Source organism: Macaca mulatta, chromosome 6, assembly GCF_049350105.2.
Source record: "Macaca mulatta isolate MMU2019108-1 chromosome 6, T2T-MMU8v2.0, whole genome shotgun sequence".
In the NCBI taxonomy this organism is placed as follows: Eukaryota; Metazoa; Chordata; class Mammalia; order Primates; family Cercopithecidae; genus Macaca; species Macaca mulatta.
In genome coordinates this window covers 173,651,135-173,663,087 of record NC_133411.1, presented here as the reverse complement: position 1 = coordinate 173,663,087, position 11,953 = coordinate 173,651,135, and positions in this window count along the sequence as shown.

Sequence of the window (11,953 nt, the reverse complement as noted above, 5' to 3'; positions counted from 1 at the left end):
ATTTTATACTTTGAAAATCCTTTTAAGAACAGCATGCTGTAAATGATCCAGATTAATTCCTCCCTCCATCACATGCAGATAAACTTAAGGTTTTTCTACTGTAACCAGGAAAGCTTTTTGTTACAGTAACCCTTGCTGACTATGACTCAGAGTCCATTTGTTTGCAAAATAAGTTAAAAAGTTTGAAAAAATGAAGTGAATCTTGGAGCCACAATTTAAAACTATTGGATATTATTAATAATCATAATGGTGGCCTCTAAGGTGACCCATGTTAAATTAATTTTATACAATGTATTAACTAGAGTTCCTTGTTTCTGATGGACATCAACACTGCTGCTGCCTTTTGTTTTTTGTTTATTTCGGTGTCCTATCTATAACTTAAATTCAAAGTGCTATGAAGCAGACAGAAAGAGCTAGCATTTGGGCACATCTCTTTGAAATGACCAAATTCAAGGTAAATATTTGCACATCAATGCAAGCTAATCAGGCATCTTTATCGAGTGGTAAAGCTGTGCTTTACTCAAAGTTTAACAGGGAATAGTTAAAGGCAAGGACAACTTTCAGGTGCCCTTATCAACATATTAGCCCCAGTTGCATTTTCCAAATATGTTATCAAAATGGTAATTCTATGCTTTCCTTTCTGTAGCTAGACTAGGTTTCGTAAAGGTAGAATTATTACTATAAATATATTGGGGGGAAACTATTTCAATTACTGGGAGAATATGTAACTCCAAGTCTATTTATTTCAATTTATTCAACTGTCTTGATATATTCGCGCACAGAACTTTATAAAGAATGAATAAATTCACCTTGAAATTGTACCAATTGACTTTGGCTGGGCTAGTCTGTGAGAGGAATCAGAGTCCCTTTTTGAAATAAGCCTTGACAATGCTGATCAAAACAAAGAGGCTATTCATTTATTAAACTGACAGCTCAACTCGGGCTTCAAGCTTTTGGGATGACGGGGCCTGGGGTGTTAGCTCTGGCCTGGGGTGCTGGCCTCTACCAGATACATTTTTGCTGCTTACCCACTCAGAGCCTATATCTGATGGTGTGACATTTCCTAGGGCATTGGCAGCTGTTCAGATGTCAAGCAGCTGGTGTGAGAACTGTCATCCACTCCAGTTTATTATTCCATGAGTGACATGTTAGCCCAGAGAATCTTTTTCAGAAAACCACCTTAGTTTCCCTTTAGTTACTTACAATCTATTAGAAATTTCAGCAAAGAGGTGTGTCATGACTAACAACTCTATTAAGGTAAAATTGGGCAATCAATGGTCACATCAGATAACTGATTATTATTACAGAGTTGTGAAATGTGCATTCTGAAATTAACTACCTCTATAGTTAATGTACCAAATTTTGTGAATACATAATTTATTTTGCAAAAGACAGTGAATTCCACTTTCTATTTTTTTTGTTTAATGGCACTGTAATACCATTCTGAGTTATCTAAGAATGCTGCCCACGCTGGAATAATCTTGGGCATAGAAAATGGGAATGGATTGGGTGCAAGGAACATAGCCATCTATGTGTTTTGTGGCCATTCCAAATGCGGTACAGCCTCACTCTAATGAATGGAATTAAACATTGAGCAAAACATGATCAACATGACAATAGCATATTATATGCATTTAGCAACATTTTAGTGAAAGTGTTAAACCAAAGGGTTTTTCTTCTAACAATACAATGTGTTGTAAAATCAATACTAATTCAGTAAAGACAAGCATAAAGAATGTCAGAATCAGATCACTGCTTGCAGAAAGAGGAGAGTTCCTTTAAAAAAAACGATAAATTAGTCTGAAAAACACAGAGTCGAGTAGGAATAAAGTTGAATGAGGCTTTAAATGAAGAGAGCAAAACACAATACCAGTCACAACTAGAGGCTGCATATTTCCAAAGCTGCTATTTATTAAATTTTGGCTTTCCTCAAAAGACATGTCTACTCACGTTTATTTGAAACTGTAAAAAGAAATCTGTAAATTTTAAAATCATTTTAGTAAAATGAGAGGAATGTGGCTTGACAAAAATTACTGTGGCAGTATTGCTAATTTTTTATTCTTTAATTTCCTGCTGAACATTCATACATTCTCACTGTACACATAAGCATTCTTCATCACATAGTTCACTTTTATGGTGGTTCATCTTTTCTTCCTATATTCATTTCCAAATGGTTGTAAAATTACTACAAATTTGTCTTAGTGCATATTTCCTCTGCACTGATAGCCCTCATAATTGCGGTAGGACTGAATGAACCCCTACATAAACAGAGAGCCTGTGACCTGGACCTAAGCCACTTGCTGCCTTACACACCCACAAATGTGGCAAATGACTCCAAATGAACCTATCAAATTTAGTCCTGAAATTCCAGTTTGAATTGTGAGGAGGTGTTTTAAGGCTGTAAGTCAGCAACCTTCCTGCAATTTTATAGTAAGCTTGTTTAAAAGTTAAACCATTGCAGAGGAAATATGAACACAGTTATGGTGAGAGCCTGGTAATATTGAGACCCTAAATTTATCTATATCCGAAAGCAGCATGTATTAGTCAGCGTTCTGTAGAGGGGCAGAACTGATAGAATAGATATATGTCCTTGTGATTGTGTGAGGTAATACTTAATAAACTCCCATATATATTACCTCACACAATCACAAGATCCCACAATAGGCCGTCTGAAAGCTGGGGAGCAAGGAACGTCAGTCCAAGTCCCAAAACTGAAGAACATGGAGTCTGATGTTTAAGGGCAGGAAGGGTACAGCACGGAGAAAGATGTAGGCTGGGAGGCTAAGTCAGTCTAGTCTTTCACATTGTTTTTGTTTGTTTGGTTGGTTGGGTTTTTTTTGTTTGTTTGTTTTGTTTTGTTTTGTTTCTGCTTGCTTTATATTCTAGCCATGCTGGCAGTTGATAAGATGGTGCCTACCCAGATTAAGGATGGGTCTGCCTTTCCCAGCCCACTGACTCAAATGTTAATCTCCTTTGGCAACATCCTCACAGACATACCCAGGATCAATACTCAGGATCAATTGAAGGACTGATCTTCCTTCAATCCAATCAAGTTGACACTCAGTATTAACCATCACAAATCCACCCCTTGTCAACTTGGACCCATACAAATCTCCTGAGAGCATACATAATCTTCAAATAAAGACAATCATAAGGTCATAATTACACCTAACGTAATACAACTATTCTTTGTACAACTGGAAATGCAGCAATCCCCAACCCAAATACTATTACATAAGTTAACAATACTTAAGTGCTGATATGAAGTCAATAAATCTTATGTCATGTAATAAAAGAAAAAGGAAATAAAATGAAGATATTTTCTTAGTATAAGTGTATACATGCACAAACATGTTTTTAGCAAAAAAAAAAAAAAAAAGGAGAAAATACTCATGACAATTACAGTGCTCATTTCTGCAGTTGGTCACGTTGTCATAGTTAGTATTGATGACTGCCTTCTTCTACTATCCATTCCATATTCCCTTTGCCCTCAGCAAGCACCTCAGCAGGTCATGGTTTTTTCCTAGTAGAATGACCCAAATCTTCATTTCTGAAGGGTCTGGGCCATTTGTAGTTCCTTCCTGGATTGGGCTATTGTAGTTTCCCATTGACCTTAATCATACAGCATGGGAATACTAAGAGATGCCCTAATGGATCTCCTGTATTCCATGTGTTCTCTTTCTTACCTCCATTGTGGAGTAGTAGACTGATTTCATCATGATAGACCGGGTCAATACCCAAGCCAACACTGTAACACCCTTTTTAGCCTGTTGACTTAAAGGTAGGAGGAGCCCAAAGTGTCCAGGTGGCAATCTTAACTTCCAGTTTAATGGAATCATTGTTGTGTCTCCTGGCGGCAGCGTTCCTCCATCTGGAACTACGACCTCTAGACCAGCAGAACATAATGTCATGAGAACAGGAAGCAAAAATTTTGCTAGTGGATTACTAGGAGTGATGGTGAGTGGTACCACTTCCACTTCCACCCCTAATTCCTGAACCTGTGAATCCTGGCCAAGGGAGAAACAGTACTGTATATTGGACACTGATTCAGAGCATACATGGCCTTCTGCAGAACTTTGACCCAGCCCTGCAAAGTATTGTCACTTTTTTACTAGTTACCAGTTATCCTAGTAAAAGGCAGAAGGTCTCCTTGGGGAAGGATGGGAGAAAGATTAACAGCACAAATTGTAGGTAGTGTAGTGGGGTCCTTCCTCAAACGGACTCAGCTTCCCCTTCATTCAAGGGGTTCTGGGTCTGTAAACTGGTTCAAGTCTGGAAATTGATTGAGGGACCATGAGTCTCTGTTTTTATAATTCAAATTAGCTTTTGTCCATTGGGCCTAGAAGTTTTCTGCTTATATAAATTAAGTAGGAATGGAGTAGGCTTCCTATCAATTTTACTTCTAGGAACACTAATTAATCAGTTCTACACGAGTCAGGCTATTCTGATTGCCGCTTTGCCTCTGTTGTCCATTATGGTAGCTAGGCCCACCTTACCTTTGATGGTTGAGTACTGCCACTTGGCCCTGCCACTGGCCCCAGGATCCAAATATTCCCATTGTATTTAAATTTGGTAATTGAGTGACTGTGATTCCCACTGTTTGATCTGACATACAGAGAAGAGCAATTATAGGGCTCTTCAAAGATACAAGTGCTGCCCTCAAAAATCTATTTTTCAAGGCAATGGTCAGGGGCATATCATCTGGACCCTCTCAGTTGGGATGAGTAGGTCTAAAGTGACTAATCCACTCCACCATCACAATCTCCCTAAGCCTTTGAATCCCTTCCTTAACATTAAACCAAGCGAGTACAGGCATTTCCAGCTCACTCACAGTGGGCGATCTTTTAATCCATATTTCAGCTAACCAAGCAAGTAAACTATTAGAACCTTTTTAAACTCCCCCTACTTGGTAGACCCAAATCAATAAATTCAGCCTGATCCAACTCTATGTCCTTCCACAATTATCCCACACTCTTAATATCTATTCCCATGCCTGTTCTCCAGATTTCTATTCATATAAATTAGAAAACTCAAGCAGTTCTTTTTGAGTGTAGCATACCTCCTCATGGGTCACACTGTCAACCTCACCTCTAGGGGCCCACCAGGACTTTAGTCCTGTTATATGTCTAGAAGCAAACAGGGGTGTTGGGGGTGACTCATGAGGAGAATTAACATTACCTTGCCTGGCAACTGCCTCAGGGGAGGCCATCATTGTTGCTTCAGGCAGTGCAGGGTTTATCTCCTCAGACAAATGTGGAAAGGCTGATGGCAGCCTGGGTTAGGGAGGGAATGTTGCCACTACTGGGGATGGGGAAGCTGCTTTTTCCGGCAAAAAAGTTTCATCAGAGTTTAGAAACTCAGTGTCCCCAGCTTCATCAGGGTCCTCCCACACATCCCCATTCCAAGTTGCAGGGTCCCATCCTTTTCCAATCAATGCCCTCATATTAACAGTAGACTCCTGGTAAGGTGGTGCATGCACCTTTTATTGCAGGTCAGCTACTCACAAGAGCTTGTGTCTGCTTTACTATAATTTCAGCTCTTTCACTACAAGCGATAGACTGACTCAGGGCAATCTTAGCACATTTGAGGCTCAGTATCTGCTTCTGAAGCCAGGAGACAGAATCCCTGATTTCATCATTTTCTTTTGTCACTTTGTCCTCTGAACATAGGAACAACAGCTGTATTATGTTCCTTGGTTCTCCACATATGGTCAAAAGTATTATGTATACAGTCACTAAACTCCTTGCCTTTCATGAGTAGTGAATCAGGAGTGTCAAATGCATTTATTTTGCATAACTCTCTAAACAGTTCATGCCAAGGACTATTAGTTTTCTCCATACTATTAGATATAGAGTCCTTAGTATTTTGGGGTCTAATCATATTAAGCAGCCAACTCCAGAAACTCCAAAACAAATAAAAGAACTCCATCCTTAATATTCTATTCCTCTAGAACCACTCCTGGTACCAAAATCTGTATTAGTCAGGGTTCTCTAGAGGGACAGAACTAATAGGGTGTGTGTGTGTGTGTGTGTGTGTGTGTGTGAATGTATTAAGTGTTAACTCACTTGATCGCAAGGTCCCACAATAGGCTGTCTGCAAACTAAGGAGCAAGGAAAGCCAGTCTGAGTCCCAAAACTGAAGAACTTGGAGTCTGGTGTTCAAGAGCCCAGCATGGAAGAATGATGCAGACTGGGAGGCTAGGCCAGTATAGTCTTTTCTCATTTTTCTGCCTGCTTTGTAGTCTAGCCACACTGGCAGCTGATTAGATAGCACCCACCCGGATAAATGATGGGTCTGCTTTTCCCAGTACACTGACTCAAATGTCAATCTCCTTTCACAACACCCTCACAGACATATCCAGGATCAATATTTTGCATCCTTCAATCCAATCAAGTTGACACTCAGTATTAACTATCACACAGCACAACACAAAGACTTTCAGTAATGTAAGCAAATAAATCTTCTGTTTCATTTAACCAATTCACAGTGACTGTTATTTGCACCTAGAAAAATATTAATTTATGTATGTTCTAATTTTTTATTAAGTTCTCTTCTCAAAAGTTTTTATATGTATTTATGTTTGGAAAGAAAAGACTATCATCAAAATAGATTTCTATGAATTTTTGATGGACAAACTTCTCCCAGATTTTTTGACTATCCTTTAAGGGAAAAAAATTTACTTAATAACCTCCCCTCCCTGCAAACACAATAATTTGTGATTTTATAGGGAAATGACCCCATCATATTGTGCTGATGGTATAAAATCTGGGCCATCTGGAAATTCATAATTCTGATTATTAATATTATTTCAGTGACATTCCCTTTATCTATATCTATGTATTATCTGTCGATGATGTAAAGGTGGATTCAAATTGCCAGTGTTTCCTATATCATCAGTCTATATACTGACAAAATACATAATTATATACATAAAGTGTAGGATAATAATAATTGATTAAAAATTGGGGGATTTAATACAAATACGGAACTATGTAAAAGAAAATACACAATAAAAAAAGATATGTTTATGTGCATAAATAACTAAATGTTCATATGCATATTTATAAGCATATGAAAGGAAAATACCTTGGGCCCCCAAAAATCACTAAGGAAAACTCAAGCTGGAAACTGCTTAAGGGAAACCTGGCTCCCATACTATTCAAAGTTATCCTCTGCTCACTGAGATAGATGCATATCTGATTGCCTCCTTTGGAAAGGTTAATCGGAAACTCAGAAGAATGCAAATGTTTGTGTCTCATCTATTTGTGACTTGAAGTTCCCTCCCCACTTTGACTCTTCCTGCCTTTGCTTCAGGTTGTCCCACCTTTCCAGACTGAACCAATGTATTTCTTACATAACTTGATTGATGTCTCATGTCTCCCTAAAATGTATAAAACCAAGCTGTGCCCCAACTACCTTGGACACATGTTGTCAGGACTTCCTGAGGCTGTGTCATGGGCACGTCCTCAACCTGGGCAAAATAAACTTTCTAAATTAACTGAGACCTATCTCAGATTTTCTGTGTTCACAAGCATATATAATCTTATATACTTATATATTGTCATTTTCATAGGCTTTTCTTAATATCTTGATTCTTTTAATCCCACCTTTTCCTTGAATGTGATCCCTTTGTTTTCCTAAATAGGACAGCCGTTGCTTAAGTAATTTTTGCTTGTATTTGTTGGAGTTTGGGTCACCAAATATTTAATGTTGGTTATTAAAAACATTTATCTCATCTATCATCTATCTATCTAATCTATCAATCAATCATCTATCTTTGCGGGAGTGGGCAGGAGAGAGAGATCCATAAAGTGCTTATTTGCTCTAAATTTGGACTTTGGAGCTTCCCTCTTACTCCTTTTTAAAATATGCTCTGGTTACTTCTGTATGTTCCTTTAAAGACTTCTCTGAAAGCACAACAACAACAACAAACCCTCACCACCCTCTCACCCTCCCATCTTCTGTAGACCCCAATGTCCATTATTCCACTCTGTATGTCCATGTGTACCTACTGTTAAACTCTCCCAAACTAATATATTTTTAATAAATGGATCTTGCAGAATCAGTCAACAGCTTGGTATTTGCTCTATCCCTTTTAAGTATTCATTTGATGTCACCTTGAAAGTTTCTAATTTTAGCTATTGACATCAAGATCCATGTAAAAGTGTTGCCTCACATCACAATGAAAATAACTCAGCTAGGAAAAAAATATCTTTTATGTGTATGTACAAAGCATTCATTAGTGTCAGAGGAAGCAACAATCCTGTGGACAGAATACGACTTCTAAAGAATCTTTCATATATTTTAACAGATGTTTATTTATCAAATATAAAATTTAGTGCATATTCCTCAGGAAAGAAAGGGTATGAAAATTCTCTTCATTATTTACTATCATTTGACTTGTTTTGATTCAGGTAATTGAAAATTCTGGGTTTCCTGTTTATCCCGCTTGTAAGCATTTCTCTATTTCCCCTTCCATTTGTTCTGGTTTTGTTTTTGTTATTTGTGTATTTGCTTTCTTTTGTTTTTTAGAAAGAAGAAATAATTTAAGTATTTGAAACATTTTTGTAGTGTTAAGTAGCTAATCTGTGGTCCTGCTTTCATCTTCTCTTACTCCAGAAAGAGAACAAAATCTCTAAAGTCTTCAGTTATAGTGCTTTTCCTTGCATACTGGTGATTTTTGTGTACCCCTCCTCAGTGAAATTGCTGATCAAGTGTCAGATTCCATTTGGATGGCTTAACAGCACATCTTGTCAGGTTTACAGCCCCCAATTTACTTTAATTGTCCTCCCTTAGGTGGCAGCAATCAAATGACAGTGACATCGGGAAGTGTTTCCTATTAGAGCAATGAATTTAGATTCTTTAGTCCTCTCGGCCATGCCATCCATATACAAGTGATAATGAATAACCTGACAATTAAATAGACACCCTTTTTTGAGTTGCTATATGAGCAGCAGGGCATAGTCATATTACTTAATTACCAGAATACTAACTAATAGAAAGAAGCTGGCATTTACTTCTAATGTGTGGAATCCAAAAGCATCTCCTTGGAGTAGATTCCTTTATCTACTTACTTAGATTAAAGCCTGCCACTGTGAAGGGAAGAAATACACTTCTTACATCCAACCTGCAACATGTTTCCTACCTCCTTCCTAATACTACAGACATTAATTAATTATCCATTTCTTTACTTATAACTAAAGATTGGTGGAGAAAACACATAGTTTCCTAGTTGCTAGTCCTTATGAAATAGGAAGAAAATTTGCTCGTTTTTAATAATACCGTGCTTATTTGCACTAATCTAATCTCCCTTCTGAATTAGTGTAACCAGCCACTAGCAGATTGTGAGTGAAGAATGTTTTTAAACAATTTAATAATTCCAACGTGGTAATTACTTATTTAAGGTCAAAATTAACTTTTCTAAGGAATATTATTATCTTGTTCAAATCCCTTACTATTGCCCTGGTGGATGGTTGGATGATACAGAACTAGCAAATCATTTCTTACATATACAATCTCTGTAAGATTTCTTCAGACTCTGTTTTTAACTTTTTATTAGAACGTTAAATCATAGACAGGATAACTTAGTATGACAGCTGAGTTTTATATTTTAAAATATCATGCAATATATTGAATTGAAAAGTAAGAAGTTCTCTATTACCGTATTTTGACCTTAGGAAAACTAATTTACTTGCAAGAAGATGGTGAAATCTTATTTTTTCTCCGTATCGCAAATTTGCCAAGCTCCTCACTTAAAGCATATATACGTAAAATAGACTGAAAATTCCAGTAATTTTCATGTAGCTCGGGTTTTTATAACTGTTTTGTTTCCTTTCTCATTCAACAAGGGTTTATGTAATAGTAAGTAGAAAAAAATGGAATTGATAATATCCAGAAGGCATTGGGAATTTGCTGGTAATTAAACGAATAACTACAATCAACAAACAGATTAATAGCTTAGAAAAGCATTGAAAATGAAAATGTCATACAGATTTAAATGTCAGATTGTAGGAAGACCATGAAAGAAGGAAAAAAAAAGGAACCATTATTAGGTACTCCATTGTTAGTCACTAAGCCAGATCAGCTGGGTGTTTAAAAAAGCGTCTACTCGGCTCAAGCCTGTAATCCCAGCACTTTGGGAGACCGAGACGGGCGGATCACGAGGTCAGGAGATCGAGACCATCCTGGCTAACATGGTGAAACCCCGTCTCTATTAAGAAATACAAAAAACTAGCCGGGCGAGACGGCGGGCGCCTGTAGTCCCAGCTACTCGGGAGGCTGAGGCTGGAGAATGGCATGAACCCGGGAGGCGGAGCTTGCAGTGAGCTGAGATCCGGCCACTGCACTCCAGCCTGGGTGACAGAGCGAGACTCCGTCTCAAAAAAAAAAAAAAAAAAAAAAAAAAAAAAGCGTCTACTCGTGTGACAAAAGTTATCTTATTCTCACTTTACAGAGGAGAAAACCAGTTCTGAAAGTTTTTCAGATAAAAACAGTTTATCTGAAAAACAAATAAACTGTTTATGTGTGGTAGCATGAGGCCTGGGATTTATAGTATGTCTATCTGGGTTTTTAATTCAAGCTCTCCATGCCATGATATCTGCAAAGAGAATTGTATATTGGAGGTTGGGTTCTACATCTCCACCTTTAGTTAAAGATAGGTGAAGATGTTAATTCTCTTGAAAGAAATTCAACAATATTTTATAGTAATATATGACAGTAATATCTTTATTCTTACTTTCAAAGAAACTCTCATTGTTTAACTTCAAATGCACAGGTTAGAATTTAAAGTCATCTCCACAATAAAGACAGATAATTTAGAGTTCACACTCACATAATGTCCCATAATAATTTGAAGTTTCTGATTAAGTGAGCCTTGCCTTCTTTTTCTGAGTATCATCTATTTCTCTTTGTTCCATAGATATCCATTTAGAAAGTCCTAATCCATCTACTTTTACTGCAATGTTCAATGTTTTAAAATTCTTTGTTATCTATCCCAATGTAAAATATATATATAATAGGATTACTAGAGTGAGGAATGATTTCTCATTATTTGTGAGTTACAATATTAAAATATTCCTAAATTTGGGAAGTTTATATATAGGGTGCATATATACAATTTTCTATGAAAGTCATTCTAAAATGAAATTCTATGTTTAGTTAAAGTCCTGGTGTCTGTTCAAAATAAGGTGTTTCAATTCAGTTTAAGTAGTTCTAATAAGTGTTAATGATTAAAAAAAAAAAAAAAAAAAAAAGGTTGCAATGACCTGATAAGATAATGTGCAATTATTGGTTTGGTTTCTCCTCTTAACTTACTTATAAACTTTCTTTCTTTTTTTTTTATGTTGTTGTTGTTGTTGCAGGGGGACTGGGCAGAGTCTCGCTCTGTAGCCCAAGTTGCAGTGCAGTGGCATGATCCCAGCTCACAGCAATCTCCATCTCCCGGGTTCAAGCAATTTTGCTGACCCAGCCTCCTAAGTAGCTGGGACTACAGGCGCCCGCCACCATGCCCAGCTAATTTTTGTATTTTTAGTAGAGATGGATTTTGCCATGTTGGCTAGGCTGGTCTTCAACTCCTGAGCTCAGGTGATCCATCTGCCTTGGCCTCCCAAAGTGTTGGGATTACAGGCGTTAGCCACCATGCCTGGCCTAAACTTTCAATATTTAAAAAGAAAAGAAGATGCAGTTTCAAATCAAAACATTTGTTGTTGAAAATAAAATATTTCATCTAAAGGGAACAGGTTTCCAAAAATGATTTCTTTTTACTTGGGAAACAATAATGATATACTATGTTTACTATTCTAAAAGATATGGATGTAACAAACTAGATTTATTCAACTGTAATTATGTGTACTAAAAACCTGATCAAACATGATTAGCCTTCAACTAGACCATCAGATGACTTTTTCAATAAGTATACAATTTCATTAAAAATATTGTTTTCCCTAAAAGGCAC